Genomic DNA, 18,825 nt, shown 5'->3' on the forward strand with positions numbered 1-18,825 from the left:
TTTTTACATCAGATTTGTTTAATGTGGTACCATTGTTTCTAGGAGCTTAAAAGATAATGTGACATAGCAAGAAATAGTGCAGTGGTGAGCAACATTGGTCCTGGAGGGTCGCAATGACTGCAGCTTTTTGTTCCAACAAAATTGCTTAAACAGAAGTCGAGTATTGTTGATGAAGCACTTACTGTTCAGGTAACATTTTTCTGCTTCATTTTACTTGTCTTGCTTGTTAAGACGTCAAACCCTTATTTGCTTATTTTAGTCTTAAACAGCTGCATTCACTGTTTTGAACTGGTCCTTATTAGTAATGAGATGCAAATGACAAAGGAACTGGCAGTTCTCTATCTAACTTATTTCCATTTACACCTGTATGTATTCATCGCACACTATTTGGTTAAATAAAATACTTGGAAGGAAAAACGAAAAAAAAAAGTGAAGGACTGAAATTCACTCATATGTTTTACTGCTTCAAATCATTTGGATGATATGCTTAGAAAGGAAAAAATCTATGATATAAGGATGACCTGACACTGCAGAATTAACAAGCGATGAAATTAAATAGGACCTCGGCAAGGGTTGTTTTCTATTTAAGCAACTGGATTGGAACCAAAACCTGCAGCTATTATGGCCCTCCAGCACCGACGTTGCTCACTCCTGAAATAGCAGGTTATCTTAAATTTCATCGGGAAGATTTAAACCACAAAGATAGTAGTGGCAGATATTTTCAATTAATAATCTTGAACCATCACTATCTGAGAATGTTAGTTAATTACTTAATAATCTAGACTCTTTATAGACATTTTTCATTTGTACTTTCTCGTATACGAAGTAAAGGGAAAGTATTGTAATCATCCAAAAATTTGATGTCGAGATTTTAAAGAATCTTGATGTTTTAGACCTCCCTAACTTTCTCATATACGAAGTATAGGGAAAGTATTCCAATCATCCAAAAATTCAAGTTCGAGATTTTGATGAATCTCAACGTTTTAGATCTGAGTCCAAATATACCATTTTTGGAATTATGTCTGTGTCTGTGTGTGTGTGCGTGTGTGCGTGTGTGTGTGTGTGTGTGTGTATGTAAACATGAGAACTTGAGTATGCTTTCACTTAGGTCAACCAAATTTTGCATACAAGTATTAGGTATAAAACATAGATTTCTAGCAACTTTTGGGCTATTTCCACTAGCTGGAGGTGGTACTTTACCTTTTATTCATGCAGCTGCAGAGTCTGATTTATTCAACTTTACTTTTATAATAATTGCTCAATATGTTATTAATTTGATTTGATTTGTTGTTGATGGTTCTTTAATGTACATAATATAAAAATATAATCATTGTCTTGTGGTTTACTCCCCAGATATCCATCCTGATATCTGAGTACAGTAATCCCTCCTCCATCGCGGGGGTTGCAGTCCAGAGCCACCATCGAAATAAGAAAATCCGCGAAGTAGAAACCATATGTTTATATGGTTATTTTTATATTGTCATGCTTGGGTCACAGATTTGCGCAGAAACACAGGAGGTTGTAGATAGACAGGAACGTTATTCAAACACTGCAAACAAACATTTGTTTCTTTTTCAAAAGTTTAAACTGTGCTCCATGACAAGACAGAGATGACAGTTCCGTCTCACAATTAAAAGAATGCAAACATATCTTCCTCTTCAAAGGAGTGCGCGTCAGGAGCAGAGACTATCAGAAAGAGAGAGTAGTACTAGGGTGTTGTACCGTGTTAGCCATTATGAATGTAGAGAAAAGCCAAGCAAAATGACACCTTTTATTGGCTAACTAAAAAGATTACAATATGCAAGCTTTCGAGGCAACTCAGGCCCCTTCTTCAGGCAAGAGGAAGAGAGGAAATCAAACAAATCAATAGGGCTGTTTGGCTTTTAAGTATGCGAAGCACCGCGGCACAAAGCTGTTGAAGGCGGCAGCTCACACCCCCTCAGTCAGGAGCAGACAAAGAGAGAGAGAGAGAGAGACAGAGAAAAACAAACAAGCAAAAATCAATACGTGCCCTTCGAGCTTTTAAGTATGCGAAGCACCATGCAGCATGTCGCTTCAGGAAGCAGCTGCACAGAAGGTAGCAACGTGAAGATAATCTTTCAGCATTTTTAGACGAGCGTCCGTATCGTCTAGGTGTGCGAACAGCCCCCCTGCTCAATCCCCCTACGTCAGGATCAGAGAAAGTCAGCGCAAGAGAGAGAGAGAGAATAGTAAGCTGGGTAGCTTCTCAGCCATCTGCCAATAGCGTCCCTTGTATGAAATCAACTGGGCAAACCAACTGAGGAAGCATGTACCAGAAATTAAAAGACCCATTGTCCGCAGAAATCCGCGAACCAGCAAAAAATCCACGATATATATTTAAATATGCTTACATATAAAATCCGCGATAGAGTGAAGCCGCGAAAGGCGAAGCGCGATATAGCGAGGGATCACTGTATACGAGAAAGTCTAGGGGTGACCACTCCTGATTTTTTAAGTAAAAGACTGTGCAGATGGTATAGTACCAAATCATGTTAACATGTTCAGGATTTGGTTTTTGCACAAAAAAAAAATTTTTTATTGTTTAGTATTTGTCGAGATGCTGAGGGGGGTTTATTAGAATCTGATTGCATATTCACTGATATAACAGTGTCTAAGATGGCTCTTCCACACTCTCATCCAGTTGCACTCTAGCCAAGGCGATTACAAATGGAGGTCCAAGGAGGTCTGGGATTTCTTATTTAACACTTTGCACCTTCTGAAAGCAGAAAAATGAAAATCATGAAGAGTCCATCAAAATTAATTTGAAAACATGCTATGTGTCACAGAGTTTTATATATCACTGGGTTTACACAAAACTGTTGTAGCATCTTGTAGACAGCTCTTCACAGTCTGTCTGGCATACTTTGACAAGCACTGAGAAGACGCAAGAAAGAGGAACCTTTGTAAAAAATGTATAAATAGCAGCCCAACATAGCTGATAGTGCTTGCGTTGGTGAAGAGAATGATGGTGGGTAGCAGGAAATGACAGATATTGCGGATACGGTGATACTGACAGTACTCAATGCAGGTGAAAACTGAAATGACCTTCTTCTGACTTCTGTGCTCTTAACCAACTAGTGATGCAGTGCTGATATGTGGAAGCACGGCAGTTTTGTTCTTGGCTCACAATCACAGCAATCTGCATGATGAAACAGCCATTTTAGTGTTACACACCGTATGCCTACAATAAACGAGCAAGTTTAATTAAAAGTGGCTATTCTGCATGATACTGGTCAGAAGTAAAGATGGCAGGGCTTTTGTTTGCAGATTGAATACCTCTGTATGATGCCAATTTGTCTATACAACCTGTTGTGGGATAAGAGTGGGCATCCCGGCCAAGGACAAGGTTGTGTTATTACCTGGATGGGAGGCCCAAGAGGAACGATGGAGGAATGGGCAAACTGGACGAAAAGATAAATGTGTGCCCAGTCAGTATAAAATAATGGATGGACTAACAGAAGCTGGAACAAGGGTGTGGTTCCACTCCCCATGTGCTCTCTCATATGGGAGCCTAGCCCGGTCACCCACAGGGATGCTTAGGAATTGGAGTGCAGAAGTGCAGCCCTGTTGGTGTCCCTAATTATTGAGAGAGAGTGCTGTTAAGGGAGGAATTCTCTACTTTTCTTATAGCCCAGAAGTGTTTCCCAGAGGATATGACGTGGCACCAGAAAATTCACCCAGGTCCAAAAAGGAAGCAGGCAACTCTCAACTGGAGGAGAGAAGGAGGAAGAATTGTGCTTTATTGTTCATTTAGTGTATTTTGTGGCTTACATCTTTAGAGGTGATCATTGGAAAGGTGCCTGGTGTGAATAAAAATCCTTTATTTTATTCTAATAACGCATTTTTTTTTACTGTATTTGTAGTTTGGGGCTCTCTGGCGTCTCCTTGTGGTTACACCATATATCTAAACAGATAGCACTCTCTATAGCTGATATATTTTATGTTTCAGTAGCACTATTGGGACCCCTTGATTACTATGGCCCCAACCCTAAACCTCCTCTCAGAATAGAAATGGAGTGAGAATTATTCTCTGTTAAATCCCTGCTGACTCTGCCAGTGAGTCTATTTCAAGATAGAGGACTGGGCAAAGTTTTAAAAACTGAAAGCTTTCAGATATTTCAATATCTTTGAGTGAATACTTCGTATTAAATCTATTTCTTTCTCTGCAATCTCAATGGGTAGGCTGGGGTGTCTGATCTGAATGTGTTACTGTTCTGTAATGTATGCATTACCAATAAGATAATAAAAGCAGCATGAGCAACAAAAGGTAAGATTAAAGGGTGAATTTGGGGTTATGATTTTACTTTTAGTCATAACAGGAACCATATAGCAGAAATGAGAAAAAATAAGCCAGAAATGTTTTACTTTACCAATCAAAGACTTGCTGTGCACATCCAAAGTAGGGACACAATATAAAAACTGAATGTGATAGCAGTGTATTTTTTAATTTGCTTATCCAACTAGACTATGAGATGATGAGAAAACAATGCCTATCCCTGCAGAACTGGGTGTAAGGCAAGAATTAACTCCATTTATTCTATTGCACAGAACACACGCACACTCACTCCTGCTAAGCTATCAGATGCAAGAGGTACCACTCTGAAAACCCATACTGATACGAACTGAACACTAAAAATAAAGACTAGAAAAAGAATTTAAGTGACTTTAAAACCAAATAAAAGAACCAAAAGCAAGAGCTCAGGGGAAGAATCAGGAAACCTCATTATTAAATGCCCACAAGATTGTCGCATAACTGCACCAAGAGCTAAAGACAAGTACTGTAGCATGTAAATGGTGTTATGGACCAGTGGAGAGAACAAAGAGTGTGGTAAGAGAAGTTGGCAAAGGCAAGATATGATAGTTCTGTTGATACTCACTAAATGTTCACCTACTCTTCCTCTTTTTGTAAATGGGGCTGCTGGTGAGCACAGTGGTTAAGATGGTGACAGCCAGTAAATGTATTGGTAAAGGATGATTTAAATGAGTGAGACTGACAGCTGCTTGATATGGACACATGGTTATAATAGAAAAAAGAGTCAGTGGATCATCTGCAAAAACAGACAAATACAAAGAGAACATTATTGAATTAAGATGAAAAAAATCATCAGTATTTTCAAATAATGCAGCAAGACGTAAGACGTGAATGTCTCGGTGATTGAATGACAGTTAGGTGTCTGTTTAAAAACAGCAGTTAAAACATAAAAATGGCGTCAGGTGACTGCTAGAAAACTGCGGTTTCCAAGAATATGAAAGTGGGAGGTTTGATCAGAGGCAAACTGTGCAGGACAGGCATGGTCAGAAGTGAACCGCAAGTGGGGGTCTTGTTAACCTTTGGGGAAGGTGAGAGTGTTTATCACTTTAATTAGTAACTCATAAGGAGCAAAAGCCCTAGCTTGAGAGACTCTTATCACTATTGATATAATGATTTATAAATTACCAAGTAAGGCTCTATGGCAAAGTGGTTGACATACTGTAATTGCCTAACAGCCTTTTGGAGTATTTATGTCCAGATCTTCAAATGAGTGTCTGCTTATTATTCTGAGAACTAAACTTAAAAGAAGTGGTGAGGTGGCCTTCTGCTGTTATGCACCTAAAATCTGGAATAGCTTACTGATAGAAATTTGCCAGGCTAATACAATGGAGCACTTTAAAAAACTGCTAAAACTCATTATTTTAACATAGCTTTCTCCTAGCTTCATTTTAGTTTAATCCTGTGTGACGGATGGCCGGGGCCAGGACGCCCCTGCAGCATATGTTCCAGGGGGGCAAGCATGCAAAACCCAATATCTCCCCCTGGACGCTAGATGGCAGCCTCCCTGGGTTGCAGCAGTGCCTTGGACTCCCCCAGTGCTTCATGGGGGTTGGAGTGTTGTGCAGCCCTGTTGGGTTCCGCAGGCACTGCCAGGGGGTGCTGCAGCAGGAGCTGCTGGACCCTTCTGGGCACTGGTTTCGCCACACCCGGAAGTACTGCCAGATGTCAGCAATCAAGCAGCTGGAGCACTTCCGGTGCCCAGTAAAAGGAGCCAGCGGCCACCACTCAGCGGCCAGAGTCGGGTGGAGGAGGATGAGGTTGCCTGCGAGGAGTGGTGGTTCAGGAGAAGAAAAGTGTGTGGTGTGTTGGTGCTTTGGGTGACTTTGTTGTGGCTGGGGGACACGGGGAAGATGTGCCCTCCAGCTGAAGAAAAATAAAAGTTTATTTTATATGTGTGCCTCCGTGTCCAATCTGTGTCGGGTCGGGCGCATATATAGCGCCATTTTACGCCTGATACTCTTAATTATCAATATCATTCCTGGTGGCCCCATAATCCGTACTAACCCCTACTTTCTCTTCTGTTGTTTTTCTGGTTTTCTGTGGTGGCGATTTGCGCCACCACCTGATTGAAGCACTGTGATGTCCCAACATTGATGGATTAAAGACCAGAAGTCCACATGGCCATCATCATCAAGTTCTTCCATGTGAACCCTGAATACAATGAGGACTGATTGTGTGGTCATTTATGTCAGGTAGAGTGCCTAGAGGAGGCTGGGTGGTCTCGTGGCCTCGAAACCCCTGCAGATTTTGTTTTTTTCTCAAGCCGTCTCGAGTTTTTTTGTTTTTTTTCTGTCCTCCCTGGCCATCGGACCTTACTTTTACTCTATGTTAATTAGTGTTCCCTAATTTTTTTTTCACTTTCTTCATTATGTAAAGCACTTTGAGCTGCATTATTTGTATGAAAATGTGCTATTTAAATTAATGTTGTTGTTGTTGTTCCACCCGCATCTCACAGGTGTACAGGTTATGTTAATGCAGGCATCAATGAGTCCAGAAATGTGTGAGCGTATATTCTGTAATGGACTCTCATCCTATTCATACTTTATTCTTGACTTGAACCTAATGTTCCCAGTGATCATCTAAAATGTATGGGTGAATTTAAGGACATTCTGTATCTTGTTATAGATTATCAGTGATCAGCTTATAACTTATTTTCACTTTGAACTCTGCTTTTTAAAGGAATTAACCAGTATATTAGAATACATTAAAAGTGAACAATGCACTGGATGTATAAAAAGGTTTATCTAGACAGTGCTGTAGAGAATACATAAAAATGATGGGAAAAGACATAGCATATTTATAATAATGACACATTTTGGCCATAGGCTGAAATGCTGTTGATATACCAAATTCTTATAAAAGAACACAGACTCCATCTATTTACCCATTGCAAATAAAAAATTGTGTTGTGTTAATGATAAAAATCAAATTTTCAAGCAAGAACATGTGCATTTTATTTTTAACCCAGTACAAAATGAAACAGACAGTCCTGGGAATACAAAGTTGCCGTTTAGTACGCCTGTTCGTGTTTTTAAGCCTTGAACTTATCTGCTAAGAAAGCAGTAGCGGATAGGTTATTCTTGGCTGTGCATCGCTGGAACAAAAGTGAAAAGTAAGGAATGTGCTACAAATTTCAGCTTTGAAAACAATACTGGAGTGTTGTTTGCTTCAAGTGGTGTCCATTACAGACCAAAAAATGCTGGTTTAGACGGCTGAGTATCCCATTGTACTTTATCCCATCCTCTTCCTTTCCTGTGTGGCTTAGTCCTTGCTATTAAAGTCACATTTATTTCATCACTACTGTAATTACAGAACTGTCTTCTTTTCATGACAACGTCAACATTGGATAAGGCTTAACTCAGTGACACACCCACTTTTTTTGCACAACTTTGAAAATTAGTTGAATACAGTAACCTTGTAGCCCATATGGTATAAATTATGTGAGTCGTTGTAGGGTTTAAATCACAGCACAGGCCTGGCTATTGGATTTTTGTTACTTTCAGCAAAGCCACAACTCTGAACAATCATGTTGTTTATTTATTTATTACATAGCATTCTCAACCCTGTTTAATCTACTTTAGGGTTGTGGGGGCCTGTTGTCTATACTTGTGTCATCAAGAACAAGATATGTCACAACTGTGGACATGCACCAGTCCATAGTAGGGTGCCTTTTATTTTATTGATTTGAAGAATTTCATTATTATCTCTCTATTATAAAAAAAAAAATCTTGGTGGAAGGGAGACCAGGGAGACGAGACGTGATCATCTCGGAAGACACTTAAAAGACCCGCGAAATGAAAGAGATTGGCCACGGAGCATCTCGTGGGGACCTTAAACATGAGACTTGGTGCCAAGAGATTGCAATTTGACATCCCGCGAGACAAGGCAGTGTGACAAAATTTAAAACAAGTTCATGGACATCTAACCAAGCAGTTTTTAGAATGCTTTTTGTAGTCAGACATCATGTGCTCCCAGCTCTTAAAACAATGACAAGCGACAAGCAGAACACGCAGCTTGCCAGCAGCAGCAGAAGGAAGCCAGCAGATGATCCAATTGCAACTCCTTAGCGTGTGTCTAGCCCCGCCCCTCCCCTTTACAACACGAGTGGCAGAGACACGAAGAGGCAAAAGAACAGCTGCTGTGCAGGCTTTAAATGATCAATGCGCAGCACGACAAACATGATCCGACTGCATCTCCTTAGCGTGCGTTCAGCCGTCCCCCATTCACAACGCAAGTAGCGTTATATGTACTGCAAGAAAGAGATTTAACCATGCCCGGGCCGAAAATAAAGGACAAGAATTGTTTTTACAAAAGTTTTAAAATGAAGGTGAAAATAATGCATATGTAACAACTCCCATTGTATATCCGGTAAACTAAATCTGGGGGTGGGTGAGCGAAGCGAGCAGGGTGCAGAACCCCCTAGTCTACATGAACAAAATCATAATACGTTCTGTCTTTTGAAATTGTCTGCTTTATTTGATGTTATTTATTACACACTAAGGACTTTATTTCAAACTTTTGATTGCATCTCGTCTCTTTGTTTCTCTTTTTGTTCGTTAATCTTGCAAATATTGCTGAGTGAATCTTTGTACGTATAAAAAGGTGACTCAATTTAAAATCCATGGTACACAGCATTGCAGAAATTTCTTTAGGAAGGTGTGACGATGCGGGTTCTGCTCCATGCTCCCATTCTGCTATTAGGAGCCCTTGAACCCTACACTGTCGGTAATGTTACCGATGAGCTAGACAGTGAGGCAACAGCATAGCAAGAGGATGATGAAAAAGTGCAAAGTGCTTTTATTTATAAATAATCAAAAACAAAATATTCAAATAAATGAATGCAGTGCTTCTAAAAAGTCTTCATTAAATAAATAATCCATTAAAAGATGATGAGGTTAAAAAACGTTGCTGGAATCAGTACTTTAAAACAATTACCCAAGCCCGGTGCTTCTTTTACACTAGCGTCTCACCTGCTTCTCCCGTTTGGGCCCTGCAGCAGGCGAGACGCTCTCTCTGCAGCTGACCTTCTTTCAATCACACAGGTCTGGATGCCTCCCGATCCTAGCTTCGGTCGCACTCTCATCCCAGATCAGGACTTAGCTTCTCTCCAACGGCCAGGACTCCCACGCTGGAGATTACATGCCTAAGTCTCCCGACTCTTGCTGTCTTCCACGGCGAGTCACCTTCCTCACTAGTCACTCCCGCTCTTCTCCAAATGCTCAGCGGGAGCGACTACAATCAACTGCCCTAGGTGTTAGCTAAACACCTCGCTAGGACCCACAGTCCAGCTGCACTTGAGCATGCTCTCGCTCGTTCGCCTTCGCGCTCTCTCTCTCTCTCTCACTGACTTTCTCCTTACTTCCTTCCAGTAACCTCCGTCTCTTTCTCTTTCCGTTCATCTTATTTTCCTCCTTCTTTCTTTTTTCTTCTAGCCGGCTCACGCTTCTGAATATGTCGAGAGGGCATAGCAGCTGCAGCACATTAGCAGCCCCAGGAACAATCACAGATGTGGGCAGTCTCTCACCTGGCAACTTAGGTGAGAAACACCCACACCGCAGATCGCCCTGAGACCCGCTACATCCACAACCTCCATGCCCCCTCACTAAGCCGCTAGCGCAATTGTTTATTTATCTAAAAACTGGCCTTTGCTGAGAGCTGTGGACCCACAATACCAAAGAAGGGTGGTTGTAATGGGGAAGGGAGCAAAAAAATGCATCACTCCAAAGCTGCTGAGATGAAGTTCATGAAATTTTGCATACATATTACTGTTAAAACAACTTAAAATCTAGACTTTATGGCCTTTCAGAGTTGTAATTGGGATCGGGCAGGGGACACAAAACAAGTCAATGGAAATTAATTTGGCATATTGTTTAGGCTTCACTTTGCTTACAGTGAAGGCTTCATTCCATGTCAGTGATTCATCTAGAAAGCAGAAAAAGAAAAAAATTTAATATTAAAATATTCTCAAAAATACTGAAATGTCTGTAAGGTTTGCAATGTTTCAGCATGTGAAATTAATTCAGGACAACATTCATAAATGACTGCCAGATTCTAAAGTCCTTTTGAATTGATCCTGGTTATTTGCTTTTCATTTTTTCAAATGTATATAAAACAGGATATCCTTCCCCTTTGTTGTATGTTAGATGAGTTAGGATTCATCGACTTGTGCAAACAATAAAGTGCTCTAGAAGTGTTATAGAAGTTATCACAGGGGATTGTTCATTAAGCAATTGTTTTGAGTAGTTTGGATGAGATATTAAAACATCTTAGTTACTGCCTAGTCAGACGAACTTGTAGGACTGAATGGTCTCCTTTCATTTGTGAAGTTCCTTATGTTCCATTGGGTATTATCCCAAACTGTTGTTAGAGGATTAAAGTTTATTGTGAGTCTGCAACAAACCAGGCAAGTGTAGGAAAGGGGGCTCACTGAAACCAGCCTGTCGTTGCACACACAGAAGCATGCTGCTGCAGCGTAAGAAGCTATCTCGTCTTCAGAGTGGGGCGAGTCCTCACTATGCAGTATTTTTGAATGAGATGGAAGAGTGTCTTTGTAACCTAATGGTCTCAGGTTTCAAGTCTAAATATTCTTGATTGTAATAGAAAAAAAACATAAAAAATGACATCATATTGTAAGCAGTGACCCTTAAATACAGACGCTCCTCACCTTACGACTGAGTTCCATTCCTATGAATAGGTTGTTAAGCGAACTACTCAATAAGCGAGGAGCCACTAGCAGAACTTGTGCTATGTGTCGCTCCATTTTGGGCAGCATGGCTCATCTGGACTCCACCAATGGAAATTATTTTGCTTGCGACTGATTTTCAGTATTGCAAGCGGGAGTGGGCGGTCAACACCTGTGTGCAGGCTGGAACTACAGTCTGGGAAATTAAAATTAAATTTAGAACAGACCGTACATTATATATATATATATATATATATATATATATATATATATATATATATATATATATATATATATATATAGTCACAGTTAGAAAGAAGCTGAATGGACCAAATGAAGGTAATTCCACGCCAGGCCAGGGGGTGACGGGGTGCATTAAACCTTCCTCTGTTATTTCTGCAGACCAAATATAGGAAAATCTGCCTGATTCAACCTTGACGACTCCAATTCCGGTTCTGTCCCCAAGAAAGATGTCACTTCCGGTTACTGGCCTTCAAGAGTGACATCATTTCCAGTTCCGGCCCTCAAGAGTGATGTCACTTCCAGTCCCAAAATTAATGACATCACTTCCTGCAAAGTCCTTTAAAGCTGACATCTTAGGCTTAACAGTTCAGTTCAATTTGGAACTGCAACTCATGCAATCAGTGCAAATTTTCATACCCTTTTGCAGCCAGGGACAATATACGGGTGGCTGCCCCAAACCTTTTTGTGTATGTTGAGGCTGGTTCTTTCTTTATATATATATATCCTAGGTCTGAATTGGAATCAGATCATTTGGGTGGTCACGTACCAGGTAACACTTGTGGTTGGTCAGCCAGTCTACAAACATCCAAAATGCTCTCTCAGTTGTGAGAACCACATCATAGGCATGTTATAAAGTACCTGTCAAATAATACAAAGAGTACATGGCACATGTTTCGCCCTAATTTAGGCTCATCAGTTGTACGCACCTTTGCTTCCCCTTGTGGGGATTGAGCCTTGGACGTCAGCGTCTGAGGCTTTGTGCCATGGCAGCTGGTTCACTAACTTTACACGGTGTAGATATGGAGAATTCATTTCATTTCATTCACTTTTTTAATAGTCAGTTATCTCTTTCTCTCTTTCTCGTCTCATACCTAATCTTGTGGGGCCTCATGTATAAACGGTGCCTACGCACAAAAATGTTGCGTAAGCCCATTTTCATGCTCAAATCACGATGTATAAAACCTAAACTTGGAGTAAAGCCATGCACATTTTCATTGTAGCTCAAACCCTGGCGTACACAAGTTCTCCGCTCGGTTTTGCAAACTGGCGGCACCCAACGTCAAAGCAGTGATGCTGTTCCCGGATAGTTTCCCTTTCTTTTTTACATCCACAGCGCCGACTTTATCAAATACATTGAAATTAACCGCATATTGTTCATTAGTTTAAGGTATCTGATTGTAATTAACATGTAACAATATAATGGTCCACGGAATGGCCAAACTATTCCAAATACCATAGCTGCTTTAGCGTTGTTACTCTCACTGCACCTTCTTCTTCTTCTTTCAGCTGCTCTCGTTAGGGGTTGCCACAGCGGATCATCTTTTTCCATATTACTCTCACCGCACCACTCGGAGCAGCTGATCGGAAAGAGAATTACCGGTATACAGAATCAAACACACGCTGCTTCAGCCATTCGCTATTTGAACTGTTCTCATCCAACAAACGCTTCAGAGCCTTTCCTGTACAGATCTCGCTGTTCAGAAATAGTTTCATCCCAAGAACTATAAACGCACTCAATTAGTCCATCAAGTGCTCCTTATAGAACTGTTTGTACTTACAAGTACAATTACCTCACTGTACACTTGCGATACAGTTATAATATTGCACAACCTGCACCACTTTATAAAGCACGTATTTACATATGATGACGATATCATTTTTAAGATGAAATGCAGCAAAATATGTTTATTACATTATACAGATAAAATGTTAACATCATTTAAATAATCTACTGTATATTGTTAATAATTAAACATGTGAGGACACAGTGGCGCAGCACTAACTAGTTCAGGGATTGTTCCTGCCTCACGCTGTACTCTTGCTGGGGCTGGCGCGACACTGGAAGGCTAGATGGATAGAATAATTAAACACGTACTACAAAGATATTTAAATGTTTCTTAAAAATTTTGAAGAATTGGCGTTCTAAGCTTACAGATGGCTTAATGTCTATTACAGAGCAGATTGTGTGGCGATTGGGTATTTGGAGAAAGAAAAGGAAGGACAGGAATTGGGGGTTAGTATGTTTGAAAGGGCACGGTGCAGCAAGCATCTTGCGTGAGACATGAACAATCACTGCGCCACTGTGTTCCCATGTTTAATAACATGCTTTAATTCCTATCATCATGAAAATGATATCAAGTATGCATCTCAGTATTTTAATTATTCAGGGAGCTGTAATATCACGAATGTAATGGATTCTGTGTCCTGTAGGAGGAAGAGAAAGCTTGTTTAAGAAGCACGTAGTGATTCACACACATAGAGCACATAGAAAAACACATACAAAACAAAGCATGTAACGTGCTACTTTAGTTACGATGGTATTTGAGAAACTAGTAAATTAAACGATTTAAAGATGAAGTTTATGACGTTCTACTTTAATGACAAAGTAAACTACGTGATTGAAGTGGAAATTTCGCGATTAAAGTTGGCACTTTGAGCTTTTTTCTCACTGTGTCCCTGTGTGGGGCGGTACAGCAGGCATGTGCACGTGCGTTACTTTTCATGCTGACCAGGATTTATGTAGCGGAAGAACGTGGAAGTTGGCAAACGCACAGATTTATGCATCTGGATTTTTTTGTGCGTACGAACATTTCCGCCTTTGTCCATACGCCATGTTATAGTGTGAATTTTACGCACGGCGTTGTACCTGAGGCTCCTGGTCTCTGTTTCAATAATGATACCTTTTTCTGGATGTTTCTCAACATCATACATGACACATGATACACACTGTCTGATAGGCTCCTCTACATTATTCCAGCTCTATTCCAGTGATGTGCTCTACTGCAAATAACACAAAATTCATTCCACACAATATAAACATATTGGTTAGATCCAGTTTTTCAAAAGTCTGTAGCACACACTATTAATATAATCAAATTGGCTTTGTCTTACTGTTACTTGAGTTTATAAAGACTAATTCCCAAAGTAAAATGCATATATTTTTAAAAATATTCTTTACACTTAAAAATTATTATAGTCTACTCTGTATAATAGGGCCAATAACTCAAATTAGTCACAATATATTTGTGAAGTGAAGAGCTCTAGTTTGTTATGACTTTTTCTCTAACTTTTACCCAATTTACATTGCATTTACTTAATGTGAGTGGTCCTGTTATCTATCATGACCACCATGATGTCCTGCATTACATGGCACATGAATTATGTGCCTAGCAACAACATAGCATTATAGCAATATGTACAATGTAAAAATAAAAAAAATGCACTGTGCTCCTCTGTGGTGATGTGAACAAGAGGCATAAATGCAATTGACTTTACTGCTGTGTGACAGATTTAATGCATTATGCAGCTACAGTCAAGAACACAAGTAAACATGAAAGTGCAAGCGAGCGAATACTTTAAGGAGTATTCCTGTGTTCCACCCTAAAAAAATCTTTAAAACCTTCAAAAAAGTGTTTTTAGTAAGTTTTGCATTTTGCAATTGTGAAATTGCATGGAAAACAAATGATAGTGTCAGTTTTGCAAAACTGTATTTGAGGCCAAACTTACCTGCTTTGCTTATCACTACTTATGAACAATGCTGATGGAATATATTTTGTCTTTCTCTGACTTTAAATTAGAAGAATGAATTTTGTTAACTGGTGGATTGCCTCAGAAAATGGTTTGATGAATTACTATCTAAGCAGTGTCACAAATGTAGTCAAGCTACTTCACTTACCACTCCATAGAAGTCTTTCAAGTGGACACAAAAATAATAACCCAGTATAAGATTTTATTCTCTTCCCATTCTGGAAGACCATGACCTCAAAGTGAAACCTAGAAAGCATTGACTACTTCAGTTTTAAAAACCAAATACTTTACTTCAGTCAGTAGTTTTATGGTCAAGCAGCAAAGTAAGAGAGAAAGAGAAACTAAAAAAGGACTAAAAGTACGAACAGAGATACACAAGACTAAAGTCAAAGCTGTTGTAGCTACCTGACAAAGATAGACTAAGGAAAACCTTAGTGCGTCAACCCCAATATGCCCTGATGTCTGTTATTGATACAAACCATGTATTACAATGCACAAAACTAGTCAATATAAAGTTGTTTATTTTATACATAATAGAGTGTTCTTCTTTAAAGAAAATAATAATTTATGCCATATATTTTGAAGATTGTATGACATTTTTGGCACAGTAGTGCTTTTTTATCATTAGTGGAAGCCAAATTTGTTCTTCATTGGTACTTCTTTATAGGTTATTCAAATAGCAACTCTTATTGTAGAACATGTTGCTCTTTAACAGACCTGAAAGAGATGAATTCCACAATCTATCGATATCTCACCTCTCTCATTGCACTTGCAATGGTGTCTTTTACCATTTAAAATGTTCTGCCACAAATGGCAGCTGAATTACAATGGCCAGATGAAAAAGGAAACCTATTCAACCATTTGAGATAGAGAAAATCCAAGGCTATTCCAAGCTGTTGTACTAGACATGTTAGATTGACTTTGTGGATAGCTTAGTGCAAAATATTTCCACTGATTGGCTCCAGCGGACCCCCGTGACCCTGTAGTTAGGATTTAGTGGGCTGGATAATGGATGGATATTTCCACTGAGAATAGTACATTTTTGTAGTTTGTACTTATTAAAAACTAGCTGTCCCCTGGGGCTCCTCCCATGTAGTAGCGAAACAGGACAAACTTTTTAAAATCAATTTACAAAAAAAAAGTAACTTTGGCCAAGCGGAAGGTAGGTACGCTCCAACGTCAAATGTTGGCATTGTATCTGATCGTGTTCAGCTCTGACAGGAGAGCATATTCCGCGTGGGGAGAAAAGCACATGGCCATGATATCTCTGGCAAACAGCAGCTGCCATCTAAAATACATGTAGGTCTGATCTCTCTCTCTCAAAAACATAAAAAGCTACTCATTAACAATCTGTAGATGATAATGCAGAGGCAAGGTATCCTGCAACACGTGGCAAGAGGTGGATCAACTCGTACGGAGACTGGCGCGTGAGTGCCTTGCAGCCGCTCTCTTGGATTCATGCAAATAAATCGGTACCACAAGTGATCACTGATACTTAGCATGATGAGAGAAGTCGCAAAATCAACTGGAATGTTCAAGCAAATTATAACATGTGTTCCCATGTTTAATAACATGCTTTAATTCCTATCATCATGAAAATGATATCAAGTATGCATCTCAGTATTTTAATTATTCAGGGAGCTGTAATATCACGAATGTAATGGATTCTGTGTCCTGTCGGAGGAAGAGAAAGCTTGTTTAAGAAGCACGTAGTGATTCACACACATAGAGCACATAGAAAAACACATACAAAACAAAGCATGTAACGTGCTACTTTAGTTACGATGGTATTTGAGAAACTAGTAAATTAAACGATTTAAAGATGAAGTTTATGACGTTCTACTTTAATGACAAAGTAAACTACGTGATTGAAGTGGAAATTTCGCGATTAAAGTTGGTACTTTGAGCTTTTTTCTCACTGTGTCCCTGTGTGGGGCGGTACAGCAGGCATGTGCACGTGCGTTACTTTTCATGCTGACCAGGATTTATGTAGCGGAAGAACGTGGAAGTTGGCAAACGCACAGATTTATGCATCTGGATTTTTTTGTGCGTACGAACATTTCCGCCTTTGTCCATACGCCATGTTATAGTGTGAATTTTACGCACGGCGTTGTACCTGAGGCTCCTGGTCTCTGTTTCAATAATGATACCTTTTTCTGGATGTTTCTCAACATCATACATGACACATGATACACACTGTCTGATAGGCTCCTCTACATTATTCCAGCTCTATTCCAGTGATGTGCTCTACTGCAAATAACACAAAATTCATTCCACACAATATAAACATATTGGTTAGATCCAGTTTTTCAAAAGTCTGTAGCACACACTATTAATATAATCAAATTGGCTTTGTCTTACTGTTACTTGAGTTTATAAAGACTAATTCCCAAAGTAAAATGCATATATTTTTAAAAATATTCTTTACACTTAAAAATTATTATAGTCTACTCTGTATAATAGGGCCAATAACTCAAATTAGTCACAATATATTTGTGAAGTGAAGAGCTCTAGTTTGTTATGACTTTTTCTCTAACTTTTACCCAATTTACATTGCATTTACTTAATGTGAGTGGTCCTGTTATCTATCATGACCACCATGATGTCCTGCATTACATGGCACATGAATTATGTGCCTAGCAACAACATAGCATTATAGCAATATGTACAATGTAAAAATAAAAAAAATGCACTGTGCTCCTCTGTGGTGATGTGAACAAGAGGCATAAATGCAATTGACTTTACTGCTGTGTGACAGATTTAATGCATTATGCAGCTACAGTCAAGAACACAAGTAAACATGAAAGTGCAAGCGAGCGAATACTTTAAGGAGTATTCCTGTGTTCCACCCTAAAAAAATCTTTAAAACCTTCAAAAAAGTGTTTTTAGTAAGTTTTGCATTTTGCAATTGTGAAATTGCATGGAAAACAAATGATAGTGTCAGTTTTGCAAAACTGTATTTGAAGCCAAACTTACCTGCTTTGCTTATCACTACTTATGAACAATGCTGATGGAATATATTTTGTCTTTCTCTGACTTTAAATTAGAAGAATGAATTTTGTTAACTGGTGGATTGCCTCAGAAAATGGTTTGATGAATTACTATCTAAGCAGTGTCACAAATGTAGTCAAGCTACTTCACTTACCACTCCATAGAAGTCTTTCAAGTGGACACAAAAATAATAACCCAGTATAAGATTTTATTCTCTTCCCATTCTGGAAGACCATGACCTCAAAGTGAAACCTAGAAAGCATTGACTACTTCAGTTTTAAAAACCAAATACTTTACTTCAGTCAGTAGTTTTATGGTCAAGCAGCAAAGTAAGAGAGAAAGAGAAACTAAAAAAGGACTAAAAGTACGAACAGAGATACACAAGACTAAAGTCAAAGCTGTTGTAGCTACCTGACAAAGATAGACTAAGGAAAACCTTAGTGCGTCAACCCCAATATGCCCTGATGTCTGTTATTGATACAAACCATGTATTACAATGCACAAAACTAGTCAATATAAAGTTGTTTATTTTATACATAATAGAGTGTTCTTCTTTAAAGAAAATAATAATTTATGCCATATATTTTGAAGATTGTATGACATTTTTGGCACAGTAGTGCTTTTTTATCATTAGTGGAAGCCAAATTTGTTCTTCATTGGTACTTCTTTATAGGTTATTCAAATAGCAACTCTTATTGTAGAACATGTTGCTCTTTAACAGACCTGAAAGAGATGAATTCCACAATCTATCGATATCTCACCTCTCTCATTGCACTTGCAATGGTGTCTTTTACCATTTAAAATGTTCTGCCACAAATGGCAGCTGAATTACAATGGCCAGATGAAAAAGGAAACCTATTCAACCATTTGAGATAGAGAAAATCCAAGGCTATTCCAAGCTGTTGTACTAGACATGTTAGATTGACTTTGTGGATAGCTTAGTGCAAAATATTTCCACTGATTGGCTCCAGCGGACCCCCGTGACCCTGTAGTTAGGATTTAGTGGGCTGGATAATGGATGGATATTTCCACTGAGAATAGTACATTT

The sequence above is a fragment of the Erpetoichthys calabaricus genome, chromosome 13, assembly GCF_900747795.2.
Source record: "Erpetoichthys calabaricus chromosome 13, fErpCal1.3, whole genome shotgun sequence".
In the NCBI taxonomy this organism is placed as follows: Eukaryota; Metazoa; Chordata; class Cladistia; order Polypteriformes; family Polypteridae; genus Erpetoichthys; species Erpetoichthys calabaricus.